Source organism: Lepidochelys kempii, chromosome 12 (genome assembly GCF_965140285.1).
Source record: "Lepidochelys kempii isolate rLepKem1 chromosome 12, rLepKem1.hap1, whole genome shotgun sequence".
In the NCBI taxonomy this organism is placed as follows: Eukaryota; Metazoa; Chordata; order Testudines; family Cheloniidae; genus Lepidochelys; species Lepidochelys kempii.
The window spans coordinates 25,715,824-25,731,866 of record NC_136391.1 but is presented as its reverse complement, the minus strand read 5'-3'; the positions used below and the strand labels follow the sequence as shown (position 1 = coordinate 25,731,866).

Genomic DNA, 16,043 nt, shown 5'->3' with positions numbered 1-16,043 from the left:
CTTGATTTCTGCAAGATTCACGTTAAAACAAAGTTTGTCATGGATCCTTTGTTCTTTCTAACATAGTGCATTTGGATGGTAGCTGTGTTATTGATATTGCAACACAGGTCTAATTGCAGGTGAAACATGTTTAATCAAAGCATACATTCAGTTACTTACAGAGATGAGCCAAAAATTGAACCATTTCTCTGGACCTCACTTCCCTGAGCTTTGGAAGATTTCTAAATAGGACCAAACCCAACCCAACTTGACAAGATTTTTACCTAAACAAAACCACTCATCAGCTTCATTCTTTATTTAGGGTAATGTGATTCTAGGAATTGCTTTAAAAAACAACTCCTCAACTCCCCTCAAACATTAGGCAAACCAGTACTGGAAGGAGGGCTAGTGGATCCAGACCTAAGGAACAAGGAATGGAGGCCATACAGGACTGTCTTCTGGAAAGCAGTGACTCTAAAAAGGATTTAGGGGGCTTAGTGGACAAACAACTGAATGTGAGCTACGCATGCAATACTGTAGCAAAAAGGGCTAACGTGATCCTTGGATGTATAAGCAGGGAAGTAGTGAGTAGGAGTGGGGAGGTGATTCTTCCTCTCTGTGTGGCATTGGTGAGCCCAATACTGGAATAGTGTGTCCAATTCTGCCATCCATGTTTTTAAAAGAATGTTGGAAGACTGGAAAGGGTGGAGAAAAGAGCCACAAAAATTATTTGAGGGCTGGAGAAAATACCTTACAGTGAGAGAGCTCAGTGTGTTTAGCTTATCACAAAGAAGACTGAGTGCTGACTTCGTATCTGTGTATAAGAACCTTCACAGGGAGAAAATACTGGGTAGTAAACATTGCTTTAATCTAACCGAGATTAGTGGCAAAACAAGAACCAATGGCTGGAAGCTGCAGAATTCAAATTAGAAATTAGGCACACATTTTTAATAGCAAGGGTGATTAACCATTAGAGGAAACTACCAAGGAAAGTGGTATATTCTCCATTAAGACTGAATGCATTTCTGGAAGATCTGTTTTAGCCAACACAAGTTATGGGGGTTTAATACAGACATAAGTGGGTGAAATTTTATAGCCTACGATATACAATATGTGAGACTAGATGATCTAATGGCCCTTTCTGGCTTTAAATTCTGTGACTCAATGAAGAGATACGATCAGGCATAGATACAGTTCTGGTAATTTGGCCTAATAAGGGCAGCAGTAAATGCTGTGCAGAAGGAAGATACTGCTACTCCTTTGGAACATTAATTTTCTTTCCGAAATTCCAAGATCTGTGCTTTCCACTTACACAGATCTTAGAAATCTCAGATAAGCAAGGGTCATCTTTCCTCTTCCTTCTTTGAAAACAATAAGACATGGTCCAAACTTTCCTCTAGGAGATACCAGTCCTGTTTTTCACTAAATGGTCTAGACAGTGTAAGGTAGTTAGTTAATGGGGAGAAATATGCCCTAGACCTGGAGACCTCACAAAGCACATTTAATTAAGATAAACGCCCAATATTTAACTATTCAAAGATTTAAAAATTAGATTTCAAACCTTAGGGAAATGTGGCTTGGAGACTACTTACAGAGTTTGAAAGGGTGATAATGAGCCTCCATGCTTGATGTGGAAAACCAATGTAATTATCTGGATAAATGGGAAAAGACTCTAGATGAAGAAATTCCCCTTGAGTAACGAACGGCACCTGAGTTGGCATCGAACAACTTCCACTTCCACATGTGAATTTTTTGTTTCAATGGTAACCGAAACATTATTGGTTAAAGAAAATCTACAAGGAACATCAGGAGATTGCTAGAAGGACCGTTTCCTGAAAGATACCTTCAATTCATAATTAGCAGGAAAGCTCAAAAGTACAAAAATATTGGTGAAGGATTCCTAACCTCAGATGGGCTAGCACAGAATTATTAGGTTTTAGGGCCAGATTTTAGCAAGCTCAGCACCCAGTGTGTATTGATTTCTTTTGAAAATATGGTCCCATTAGGTTAGCCGTGCTCTAGAAATATATAAGATAGATGCAAATATTAGTAAATGGACAAACATGGAATTACTTTGTGATTAGGGCTCCATGTCTGTCATGGAGGTCATGTAAGTCACGGATTCCATGACTTCTTCAGGGGCCAGTGTGGTTGCCCAGGGCCGCCCAAGCAGCAGTCCCCGGCAGGCAGTCTGGAGCAGCTGCAGCCCCGGGCAGTGGTCCCCATCTGGCGGGCCAGAGCAACCGTGGTCCCCAGCAACTGGAGCCGCTGGCCCCAGGCACCCCCCCCCCCCGAGTAGCCACCACCCCCACATGCTCTCCAGCAGCAGCAGCTCCCCACACACACACCCAGGACCCCCCTCGCCCCCCATTTAAACATAGGCATTTTTACTATAAGTCATGGACAGGTCATGGGCCATGAATTTTTGTTTATTGCCCGTGACCTATCCATGCCTCTTACTAAAAATACCCGTGACTAAATCGTTGCCTTACTCATGATACCCTTGGACTTCCTGTTAAAAAAACACAGAAAATTGTAATTCTTCGATACACCACAGTGTTAGCCCATTTCTAGTAGTCTTGGAGGAAGCCCCTGATCATGTCTTGATTCAGAAGGCCTGGGACATCCTCATAATAAAAAAATCTTGCAGATCTGAGCACAGAGAGAGGATGATAAAGCAAAAATGCCAGAGACCTGGGAAGTAGAGACCTTTTAATGTAAAATAATGACCTATGTCTGCCTCTCTGTTAGTAATACTTGGAATAAGTGAACTTATTGAATGTTAAACCCTAGCTCCTGTGATCTGTGGCAGTTGAGGACGTCTAGCATCTGAGCCTCAGGCTCCTTTGGACAGTTTTTACCTATATGTGGCATTGCTCCATTTTTGAATGGGGCAGACCCTCAGCTCCTTTCATAATAGGACATGCCTCTGAGAGATGCTCAGTTTTCTATACGTCAGGTAACCCCCTTCTGGTAAGGTGAAAACCAGAGCTCTCTGGTTTCAATGGGGTGTGACTGCACAATGTAACCCTTCCTACAGAATCACTCAGAGAAAACTATTTCAGCTTGTAAAGATTTTTTTTTTTAAATGCTGGGCCAAAAATCTTCTCTCAGCTATTACAGTGCTGAAACCGTATTTTGGCCTTGATTCAGTAAAACACGTAAGCATGTGCATAAGTGCTTTAGGTTACTCATGTGTTTAAGTGCTTTGCTGAATCAAGTAGGCTTGGAAGGATTAGATTTTTATTGGTAAATGTCAGGAAACTTTGGTTTCACAGTGCATACACAAACCGTCCTCCCGCCCACACCCTACCCCCACCCCTCTCTCTCTCTAGATAGATAGAAAAACTGAAAATTTAAATTGAGACAAATCTAAAAAAAAGCTTAAAAATAAACATTGATATCTGTCAAAAAAATTTTTTTTAAAAATCAGCTTCTGCCAAGCCTATCCTCAAGTAGCAGAGATGAGAATTTACCCGGCAGCATACACTGTTCTCTCTCTTTAGAATTAAGCATTCGTATGGCCAGGAGCACTTGCAGAACACAAGAGAATAGTTTATCCCTGAAATGTTCAACATCTAATCCCAAGTGGTGGTATTTCAGAACATGGGAGCCCTCTTGAAAGTGTAGTGTCCTTGCAGTGATGTACTCTTAAGTGTGGGTGATGGGATACAGCTATTTATGGATTGTCTTTGCGAGTGATACATGTTGCAGAAAGTAACAATGCCTTTAGTTACTGTTCCGAGTCACCAGGTTTCAGCAGACAAGGCACTCAAACCTTTATGTAAGCAGTATCACACTAAAATGTTAAGCTATTTTAGTGATGTTTTAGTCCAATATTAATGGAAATGCTCCTGTTGTAAGAGCTATAGGAAAAGAATCTTTATAGTGAAGGATATCAATTTTATATTTATATTAGTTTCAGATGATGATGGTAAATTTGCAGAAAATGAGCTACAAGGAACTAAGTTTAAATTCCATACATTTCACCAATGACACTTTCTCCTCATTCACATAAAGGCAAATGTTTGAACATTCCTTTTGCCTTTAATTCCCTCACCTTCTTATCTACGCACTTGCTATCCATGGCTCCACGAAGTCACAGGACCTCCTTTTCAACCTCCTCCTAGCCCTGGCCAAAATGGCCATCTACAAGACCAGGGAGAGGAGGTTGGCAGAGGGGATCTCCTGTGACACTGGGGCCTATTTCCTATCCTCCGTCCACTCACGCATCTAGGCGGAGTTCCTGTGGGCGCTGTCCAGGGTTCTCAGTTTGGTGTCCTCATCAGGTTCCCTTCGTTTAGCCCTCTGACCTCACCCTTGTCCCTGTTCTATCTTTGTCCCCCGTACTCACTTAGAATCCCGGACCTGTGGATACTCCCCTTAGGCTGGGGGGAGGTCCTTGAGTAGTGGGCGGGCTCTCCCCACCCACTTCCTGGATCCCAATAGGATCTCTCCTTCAATGGGTGATTTTAAAAGGCCCAGGAAATCATAGCAAGATAAATCAGAAGCCTACAGCAAATTGTACAATCCTAAAGGTGTGCAGTGCGTTTCTTTCCTAGCTGTTGTTGATCAGACTGGAGCACTCACTTGGGTTTTTATACAGAAGTTGAATATAAAAGTGACAACGTGCAAGATCTCACAATTCCAGCTGATAACTGACAGCCCTGGCTGTTTCCAGCGTTTTGAAAGCTCATTGCTGGAACCAAGTATAAACGCACAAGGGTGTATTGTGAGATTATAGGGGAGTGTGGCAGCACACAGCCTTGGCAGCAGCTCCAAGAGGCATGGTATGGGTCTGCACACAACAGTGGTCGCTGCCAGCCTCAGAGCATAGTCTCCATTCCTGAAATAGTTTGTGTCCTCCAGCTGGCATAAAAAATGAGTGAGGTTTTGACTTTAGATTGCAAACTTTTCGGGGTAGGGATCATGTCCACATTTATGTTTATATAGGGCCTGGTATAATGGGGCCCAATCCTGACCTGACACCTTTGGGTGCTATTGTAATATAAATGGGTATTAAAATAATTACAGCCATCCCCTGCTTGTCATGCCTGCCTAGGGGAGTCTATCAAAGGCTAGAGTTACTGAAAAAGTTCTTTTGCATATTAGGTAACTGGGAATGAACCTTGTTTTTTCCCAGTAGTAATATCCATAATATCTTTGCCTTCATGGCGTGTTTCTGAGAGCTTGGATGATTTTTAAAATTCTTGAACTCCCAGCAGCATATTCGTGTTCTTCTTTTCTCATGGCACATTTGTAAGTACAGTATACTAAGCCCTATATAAACATTGAGGCTTCCTAGCCATATTCTGAAACACCAGTGTGTCTTGACACATCCTGGAAATGTGATGTGTGTGAGGCAGGTGATTGATGTGGGACTCAGTGGGGGCTAAATATTTTGGAAGGGAGTGAGTTCAGCTAAGAAGAATCACTGAGGCAGCTAGTAAAACAGTAACCTCTTAGCGATAGATTAGGTCCAGGTCAATATGAAGCTCAACCCTTGTCTTCTCTGCACTTGGAGGGGATGGGACAAGTAGTTGGCAGAGTTCAGAAAAATAGAACACATTTTAGACCTGCTTTTGATTGCACCCTGGTGAGATAGCCTGGAAAAAGGAAATGAAGGTGAGAATTGGCTTTGACTGCATTAGACGCTCAATCAGCCAGTCACTCAGATTTGTCTTTCTGAGGCTTTGTAAATCTTTATAGAACAGAACACACAGATACTATAGTAATGCTAACCGCGGGGTGCAGGTAATTTATGTTCGCTTACCTTATGGTTCCATTATGAATTAATATCAGCAAAGGAACTGAAGCCTCTCTCCAGTAATGAAAAGCCCAGCTGAGCACCTCCTATATCAGAGGTGGGCAAACTGCAGCCCATGTGCCACATCTGGCCCGCGGGACCCTCCTGCCAGGCCCTTGAGCTCCTGGCCGGCGGAGGTTAGTCCCCTGCTGCCAGCTCCCCTGCTCTCCCGCCTCCCCCATGGCCTCAGCTCATTGTGCCACCAGCACTCTGGGTGGCGGGATTACGAGCTCCTGCCAGGCAGCACGGCAGCGTGGCTGGCTCTGGTTGCGTGGTACGGCTGCCAGTCCTGGTGCTCTTAGCGACATGGTAAGGGGGCGGGGAGTGGGGGGGTTGGATAAGGGGCAGGGAGTCCCACGGGGCAGTCAAGGGACAGGGAGTAGGGGGCGGTTGGATGAGGCAGAGGTTCTGGGGCATGGATGGGGAACAGGGGGTGTTGGACAGGTGTGGGAGTCCCGGGGGGCCTGTCAGGGGGTGGGGGTGTGGATGGGGTGGGGCAGTCAGGGGATATGGAGCAGTAGGGGTTAGATAGAGGGTAGGGTCCCGGGGGGCCTGTCAGGGGGGGTCAGGGGACAAAGAGCTGCAGGGGTTGGATGGGTTGGAGGTTCTGAGGGGGGCAGTCAGGGGGCGGGAAGTGGGAGGGGGCAGATAGGGGGTGGGGGCCAGGCTGCTTGAGGGGGCACAGCCTTCCCTACCCGGCCCTCCATACAGTTTCGGTACAGTTTTTGGCCTGATGTGGCCCTAAGACCAAAAAGTTTGCCCACCCCTGTCCTATATGGTGCTGGGTACCTTAATCTCCCATTGACTTCAAAATGTTTCCTTGGTCTATGACCCATTGCTAATCTGACATCATTTTTGGCTTTAGGAAAAGCAAGAATATTGCAACACACAGGTAGATTTGAGAGGGCGGAAGTGTTAAGTGTTTCAGACGATCAACACAGACACAGATTCTGGTAAAAATCTCCTGCACCCCAGCACAGTTTGCAGTCTTGCTTTCTCAGACCTTGTGCCCCTCTGTTTTCTTAGCTGTGCCCTGACCCAGCAAACCGCTTATGCACATGCTTGGTTTTAAGTAACTGACCTGCCTTGTTGGTCATGCCCCTTCCACCTCCCAGGGACAGCCACCATGAGCCAGTATGTTTTTAAAGGTGTTAAGCCCCCTCTTCATAAGTGTTTAAAAACATGTGAGTTAAAACCTATTAGTTAGCATGTTTTTACACATGACTAAGTTTCCTAGTCTAGGCAAGGCCCTTGTCTTCAATGGAGTACCTCAGGTGCTTAAAGTTAAGCAGGTGGTTAAGCTCTTCTTTACTGGATGGACATCTTAATGCATGGCATCTCTTGTCTCCAGTAGCTATATTAACAATCAGTGTTCACAGAAATGAAGAGAGAGTCCCAGTGAGAGGTTGTCTCTAGGTAGCTAGACTACTGGAAAGTGGAAAAGCAAAGCACTTCCCGTCCCTATTTTTCATTATCAGAAGGCAAGTGATGAATAGTTGGTGGGTGGTACGCTCTCTGTCTCCTGGTTTCTGTGAAAGATATTAATTGTGCTCTGCTATTAATTATTCCAGCATTAAATGCCTGGCCTTTGATGGTTATTTTAATTGGTGGGGGGTGCTCAGCAGCTAATGATGGAAACTTTTCTCTGGGTACATACCCATATTTTTATTTCTCTCACAGTATTTTTGTATTCCTAATGTGGAACTGATTGCCTCAAGGACCTATAGTAAAAACAAACATACTATAATTAGCAAAATTTCTGCCTCTGCTTTTTATTTTTAAGAATTATGGTAAATGCCGTGGAGAATTTAATCATTTTCCTTGCAGAATTTGTGTTTGGAATACCACCTCTTGTTAACTGGGGCAATAAACTCTGCTGAAACCCTCTTATTGTCCTGTCAGCATCGTGTCCGCCTAGTAGCTGCTGGTGTATGTGCTGCCTTTGCTTCTCTTAGTCTGAATCCCACTTCTCTCATGACTCATCCTTTTTTTTCTTTTTTTTTTTCTTTCTTGTTCTAAATATTTTTCTTGGATCTAAATAGTAACACAGACCTCAGTTTCTCAAAGAGAAAACATTTTCCTATGCTGCAATCAGAGAGACGATCCACTTCTCAAAGTGGAAGAGGTGCAGATAAGCCAGAGGAGAATGGAAGCGAGTCAGTTGACATAATCAATAAATGTTCATATCTCTTATTTTCCATGAGCCATAATTATGGGCACCCTGAATTCTGGCATTTCCTAACTTTTGAGTGCTTTGAATTTTCAATCTTTAACATTCTTTTAACATAGTTGTTTTGGATGTAGAATATAGGAAATTAAAGGACAATAATGAAAATAACTATTAAAAAAGGTACAAAATGAAAGGAAAAACAATCAGGAAAAGTCAGGAGGAGAGAAACACTAACAAGGGAAGGATCAGCCTCAGGAAATTTTGACTTTCATGTAATTTTTATTGTTCTAAATTTGTACTATTATCTGTCCCTATGTGTTCCAGAAAATGTCTCAGGCAAGGGTTTCCAAATGTTCTTGAGCCCCTCCTCCTTTGAGGACTAAGCATTAGCATGGGGGTAAAATAGCCACACTCCAGAAGGTCATGGCTTCCTGAAGCCACTCCTAATTAATTGACATCCGTACTCCCTCACCAGTGAATCATCCCTGTTCTCACACATACCAGTTCATCAATTCTGTCTGGTCAGATAAAATCAGTTCAATCTCCCCAGTAAATCAGTGCTTCCTCCTGACACTAATTAATCAATTCTGTCCTCACCCCCACCCTCGTAAGCTCAGTTCTTACACACATTCCAGTTCATACATTTGGGGCTTTTCCTTAAATGCATGAATTTTGGGCACCACACTCCCCTCCCCATCAGATTGCATGAATTCTGGGCTCTCCTCTGTCCCGCCATTCAGATGTACTGACATCTTCCCTATATAATTTCTGCTCTGCAGTGCTCCAAAGATTTGTTCGTGGCCCACTTCTTTTCTTTATACACCTTCCACCTTGGATACAACTTCCATGAAGAGGACACCAACTTTGTCTCCCTTGATTTGGTCTCTGATCCCTGTCTCTGCCTATTTTGACTCTGGCTGATACTTATTCTACTACAGAATAGTTTATAGAGTTTGGTCCTGTTTCTGTTTAGAAATTCTTCTTTGTTCCTCATTGCAAATGTACACTAGAACTTACCTTAACTTGGACCTTAATTTAGCTGCCTCATCAGTAAATCCGCTTACCCCACTGCCTATGCAAAATTGCCAGAATTTGTCCTCACCTTGACCCTGGCATTGTTTGAATTCTTACTATGCCCTAATTTCCCATTTTGACTACTGTAATTGCCAGTTTTATGTTTTTTTCTGAATCCCTACTCTCTAACTTTAAGAGTTCCAGAATACTGCAGCATGACTTATCTTGCCCAAGGAAGCAAGACTGTGTCACCATCCAACTTTGATACCTTAAGGGTCTTCTACCCATTAACCAAGCTGCCCTCCTTGTTTTCCAAACTTGTTCAACTCAACCCTTTTCTGATCTTTTTCCACTTACTCTGGCTCCTGGTCTCTGTTTACTTTCTGTCTCCAACCTTGACCTCCTCTCTGTCCCTTCCCACAACCTTTCATGGTTGGAGTTGCACTTTTGCTTATGCTGCCCCCTCTGCAGTAACTGGACTTCTCTACCCCACCCTCCCCCGGAGCCCTATGTCACTCGCAGTCTATCAGTCCCACCTCACACTGATACTCTCTGTAAGGTATTTTGTGCAGCTCTGCCGGTAGATTACTATAAAGTTAAACTCTGTTGTACGATCTGTCATCCTTTTCCCGATACGCCCCCTATTTATATTGTCCTGCCCATCTCATCAATGCCTCTTGCAACTGCTTGTGTTACCACCTGTCCTACCCCCCTGTACCTGTCTAATAGATCATGCTGCTTTTCCTTTACAAAGTTTCCTGCAAGGGAGAGGTGCCTTGCTGGTCCTGAAAACTTGCTCAGACCCTCCATTGGAAAGTAGGACTTTGTTTACTGTCTAAGTGTATAAATGTAAAGAACTTTACAATCAAAAGGTCATTCTGTTTCCCAACCCATTTACTTCAGGTGACATTCCCCATGAAAGTATTTTTTTTGTTTTTCACTTGCTTTAAGAATTTTATTTCAAGGAGAATGTCACCTGATAGAAGGGGAAAAGGTGGTGGAAACTGAGTGATCTTTAGTTTGCAAGGTTCTTTACATTTATAAAATCAAACCATGAAAGCAGGCCTGTTGTTAGTTGTCCCTGAACATATCATGAAAATGAAGACCCACCCAGCTTTTTGTCATACAGGCCTACTTTTTTTCCAGTGGAGGATATCAGCAAATTCTCAGAACTGATGGACTTCTGATTTAAGAAGGGTTAAAGCACAAAATTGTGGGTTTTATTCTTAGCTCTGCTACAGACTTCCTGTGTAATCTTGAACAAATCACTTAAATGCTATGCCTCAATTTTGTCCATATGGAAATAATAATTCTTACCTACTACATATGGTTGATATTAGGCTAATTTCATTAATATTTGTAAAGCTCTTGGAGATGCTGAAATGGAAGAACTAAAGAAGTGCAAAGTCTTGTAAATCATTATTAGTAATAATTACTATTGTATTCTAGATATATGTATTTTATCTGGAGGGAGCATTCACAGTGTCTGTCAGCTGGACCCTACAGCTGCTGCAGTATGCCATTGAAAATAATGATTTGCTCAAATAAGGAACATTTACAGTTTATAAAAGACTATCTTGAAGATTATATGTCGTTAAATAAGAAGAGTAATGTAAGGTTTTCAAAAGACTATTTTCCCAGCACCACTCCCCAGAGATCCTAGAGCCTGGGCCACATGAATAACTTTCTCATTCTTGTGTCCATGCTGAAGGTTGTGTTTTTAATTTAAGTATCCAAGGAATGCTGTCTCCAATGTCCATAGGACTCTAAATCGGATGTGAGACACAAACGCACCCGAGTAGCTTATCAGAGAAACAGGGTTGGCATGAGGCCTACATAAACAGCCATAAATTCTTTCTCATTTAAATGAAAGGACCCTGGAGGATTGGCCAATTATAACTACAGTGGGCTGTCCTTGGGCACCCATGAAAGTGCATCAGTTGACCCCTGGTATTTAACATGCGTTGAATGTTTTGTTTACCTCTAAACTTAGCGTTATAAAATGATTAGGATACAATTTGGTTTGGGTAAAACTGACTTCTGTGCAGGTTACTTTCCAGAGATATTTACCAGTGATCAGAACTGTTTCCCATCATTCACTTCTTAGTGAGTTTTAGCCAGGCTGTTGCCCAGGTAAGAAAGAAATTGGAAACCAACCCCCACCCCACCCCTAACACACACACACACATGCACTCTCCCAGAAATCAACAGGACAGGAAGAAAGTCGGTAAATTTGATTTTAGCCAAACAAAAACCAAAAAAACCTTTTTTTTTGCTTCAAGTAACTATCTCATTTCCTGAAAATCCTGCGTCTAACCAGAGCTTCCGCTAAGGCCTTTTAGACTTGTCTTTTCTTAGGGTCAAATAGTGGTTCAATTGCAATCAGTGGCAAAACTTTGCTTGACTTCACTGGGAACAGGACTGGGCTCTTGACTTCTCACATGCTCAGTAGAGGCCTGGTCCAGCTCCCACTGACTTCAATGAAGCATGAACAGGCTCTGAAAGAGTAGAGTCAGAACTGAAGCTGTATGGTGGGGTTCTCTCTAGACAGGCCTATTCCACTCAGCTCGGTGAGAGGAGTAGTTTTGAAGTAAAACTGTTTTATTTTGATGTTGAACACTATGCTAATGCTGGTAAGAAAACTTCTGTCAGGTGCTACTGAGTTAAGTAACTCCCCTGATCTTACTAGGGTGAACCTTCTACATAGATGCATTGGAAAGGTTGCATCATGTTGGCTTGATGCACATTGGAATTTTAAATCTTTATGCCCCAAACACAATCCCACTGTGATCAATTAAGTACATTAAATAAAATTTAAAAACAAACCTCCAGAAAACCTCCCCACTTCATCCCAGCTTTCATTAGAGACTCCTCCATGGCCAATGTCCAGATCTCATTCAGTACCACTCGGTCTATACATTACTGAGTCCATTTGGCAGTCAGCAAAAACTGTGTGTCTTCTTTAACCCAGCCAATGTGCTTTGGCAGCTGACACAGATAATGTGATCTGCACTGGAATATCTGTGCATGTCTAAAAATGAGTGTTCTTTTGTGTGTGATGAAAGCATTCTAACACACTGGAGCTGATCTCTAATACATGAACTTTATATGCTGTATCCTAAAGCTGTCATCTTGCTGTTGGGATCTCCTAGCTCACAAGATTAGCCTGGTCAGAATCTTTCTTATTTAAAATTGAAATAAATTAGAAGAAAGAGATTTTTTTTAAAGGGGAAGAGGGATGTTAGAATGTAAAATGCAGTAATTCTGCGCCTAATCCTGCATTCCTTGCATACCCCAAACTCCAACTGATCTTGAGACGAACTTAGAATGCAGGAGCTGCTCCTTAGTGTGCAGCATTTGCACAATCAGAAATTCAGCAACTGGTTGACACACAGGTCTGCTTTCTTTATGCAAAAACATTCCATACACTTTATACTCAACATAGAGGCCCCTGTCCTGCAGCCCTAACTCAGATGTAAATTGCCACCAACTTCCATGGGAGCCACGGGTATTTCATTTCAAACTTTCAGCCACTAACCTATGGGGCATTAATAATCAAATAATTCTGTTACTAACTAAAAAGATGAAACGTGTGACTGCGTTGACACCACATCCTTGTAGGCCCCCATTGTGTCACAAAGAGCAGAATGAGGTATAGTATCTTTAACGCTGTAGGGCTCAATCCTGCAAGGTGCTGAGCACCTCCAGAGAGATGCAGAGAGCCCTCAGCATCATGGGTCAGTGATGGCAGTAGGTGAGGACAAGCCATGAAGTCAAAGACAGTAACTACTACTACTGCTCTAACTAAAAGTCTTCCAATTATTTTTAAAAAAGAAAAGCCCTGAAGTTCTGAGATTCAGGTCCTGATCCAAAGCCCACTGAAGACGAAGGGAACCTTGCCACTGACTGCAGTGGGGTTTGGATAGCCTCATGCTGATAACAGCATCGTTTTACAAGGGCCTTTAAAGAGGCTTCTTTTCATCGGAGGAAAACTGTGCTATGATTGAAGTGACATCTCACAGGAAGTTGTAACTTTCTGAACTCAGGGAAAGGCAGAAGTGTCAAGAATACAAGGCACCAGGGGCTTTAAAGCTGTACAATGAGACCATAATGGAGCTATGCAGCAGCTGAGGATCTGGCCCAATAGGTTTTATGTTCCCATTAAGTTCTACTTTTATCCTCTTCCAACCTGGTTACTCTGAAAATTATTTCCTCTCCTGCTACTCTGACCATGCCAGCCCCTCCCACCCCCTCCTTCCTTCATTCTTCCATGGTCTCCCTCAGACTTTGCACATCAAGTCCATACTCCTTCCCTTCAAGGCGCTACATCGTCTTGGCCTCACCTACATCTCAGGTGCTGTTTCTTCCACCTCACCCACTCACACTGTACACGCTTTGCTATCCTTTCAGGTTACTGCTCCTTTTGTTTGTTTCATGCACTCTTCACTTTGTACCTTAAATCCTGTGCTTGGAACAGTCTCCCACTTCCTTCCTTTTCTCCTTCAAACTCACTTCTTTCAGGAATATTTCCTTCCTTGTTTTCCTCACCAGTAAATTTTCATCACTCTCCCTTCCCTGGGCTTTCGTGCCAGGGTTCATCTCCTGTTTTACTTATCCATCTTAAATTGTAAAGTCTTAAGGGCACAGACTTTCTTTATCAGGCATCATGTAAACTTAGGGCACAATACATTATTATGAATGATAATACATGATTGTGATACCACTAGCAAGATTCTGAATTCAAGTGGGTAATAAACAGTGAGAGTAGATGAAAGGAACAAAGAACCTGTTTTCAGATGTCTCCTGGAAGAAGAAATAAAATCACCAGCTAGTCTACTGACTTCTAAAGTCTTCACTAACTCAAGTGTTGTGTGTGACTCAAACTTGTCCTGCACGTATGCAGAATAAAGCCAACAGCAAAAGGTCTGCTAGACCTTTTAATTCGACATATACTGCAGAGAGCAAAGGGCATCTAAAGTGAACACTCCTGCAAAAATAGGAATGGATTTGCAGTTCATAACAATAATTGTTAATAACTGATAGCTATGTCTAAATGATAATCGATGAATTTTAACACAGAATTGTCCTTTTAGTACCAAATTGGTTATGGTAATGTGACTATGACCATTTAATTCAATTTACTGCCTAGGTATTCTGTACTGTAGCTCTTCCAGCTGAGTTCCCTGAGAAATTCCTGCCTGGAAATAGCCCAAATAATTTCTTTGAAAAAGTCAGTGGGTTACTGACCTTAAGATCTGCAGTAATGTAAAATCAAACCTATGGAAACAATTTGCTGGATCAGTATTAACGGCACAGCAGTCTTCTCAGAAGAAAAAAGGTAAGTAGCTTAAAGAATACATAGCCAACAGGGACTCAGTTTGCTGTTTCAGTGAGTTATTTAATGAAGGGGAATTTGCACACTTTTTGGAGGGAGGGGATCATCCAGTTAGACTCCCAAGAAGGTGTGTAGAATAGAGCCAGAGATCATATTTTCTAAGCCTTACTTTCAAAAGAGTCAAAAACATATATTTTTTATTACCCCTGGGTTAATACTAGTAGCAAATCATCTGCTGGCTTTACAAATGTTCTTCTTTCAGGCAGTGTGGCTCAAAGGGGACTTGAGCTCTGTGAGAGAGCCTCAGCAATCTTACTTTACTAAGATTTATTTGGGGGTTTTTTGGGGGGGGGAAGCTATTAAAACACAGCAATAGCATATTCACACCAGCAGCTTATAAAATTAAAACATGATAGCATATTTTTAAGAGCAGTTTGGTGTCTACAGAACTCTGTTACTGACATCTTTTACTGGACTAACCTTAGATGTTATGCTGATTGTATATTTACTATCTGCTATATAAAGGTAGAAGATACTCCAATATTAGTAGAATTTACAAAGTTGATTCCCTACATTTTTTTGATGATTGACCCCATGATTTTATAATAACCATTAGGTGTGGTGTTTGTGGGCTACTGTAGTTTTGTAAAATATCTGAATTTTGGTTTGGGCTAGTGAATAGGATAAGAGAATATGGAAACTGGAAAAAATCAAGAGGGAGTGGCCAAACTAGATATAAGAGAGGCTGAAAGACATCCAGAGATTTTCATTGTCTTAGTCACCCATGACTGGTTATAGCTAGTGGTGGGCTGATGGCTCATGCTGGGTAGGGAAGAGAGGAAGGAAGTGGATTTAGTGGAAAATTGATTGCATCTACTTGGGTTCTTTCCAGCTGAATCCTGAGTTAAGTACATTCATCCTGAACTAATCGTTAGGGAGAATTGGCTGAAACCTCACATACTTCTTAAAGAAAAGAATAGTATTAAAGAAACAATATCCTTATTGTACTTGAGTGCCAAAAGAAGTGAGCATACTATCAGAGTCCTACCAGTGCAGTTCTTTATTCTATGTCTTGAAAGTTGCATATATTTTAGTTTTAACATAACCTCAGAATATCGTCCAAAAAGGTGGAGAAGACTGGATCATTTTTTTTCACCAAAACTTGAGCATGGTACATTTTAGAGGACAGTTTCCTGATTAAAAAAAACATTGGGTGACCTGGCAAGCTCCAACTCTCTTTTCATTGCTCATAAAGTATGTTTAATTAAGATAGTTGTCAGTCATTTTTGACCACAACAAAACACACACACAAAAGGTGATCAGATAGATATCAAAGATCATAGGCCAGATTCTGCTCTCATTTACATGAGTATAAATCTGGAGTAACATCACTGGCTTCAAGAGAGTTACTCCAGCTTTACACCAGTGTAAATAAAATAAGAGTTTGTTCTGTTGTCACTGAGCTGGCAGACTGCGGTCTGTTTCCGAAAACTAGTAATAAATAATTGACTTAGTAGTAAATATTCTGTAACTAAGAATATGTGTTTTTGAAAATGTGTACATTGTTTTACTGTTCCACTATCTATCGTGATACTATTTCAAAAGCTTATCAGGGTGTTGAAGCTTTCCTAAGCTTCCTTAACCATTTCGGTTTCAGATGTGTCTGAATGAGAATGCTTTTCGGTTAACAAACCACTCTATCAATATTCTCAAAGGCCTTTTGTGCTCAGCTATTGCTG

At 42.0% G+C, this 16,043-nt stretch overlaps 1 protein-coding gene across 3 annotated transcripts in view; it reads left to right on the top strand.

Annotated features, from left to right (window-relative positions):
- Positions 1-16,043, top strand: part of WTIP (WT1 interacting protein) — a 115,598-nt gene that overhangs the window by 53,040 nt on the left and 46,515 nt on the right. Inside the window, exon 1 of one of the 3 annotated variants that reach the window (XM_078848125.1) lies at positions 14,213-14,307. The exons of the other annotated variants lie outside the window; for them this stretch is intronic. The gene's annotated coding sequence lies outside the window, so the exon portion shown is untranslated. Of the gene's footprint in view, positions 1-14,212; positions 14,308-16,043 lie in introns of those variants that run through there. 3 annotated transcript variants of the gene reach the window in all.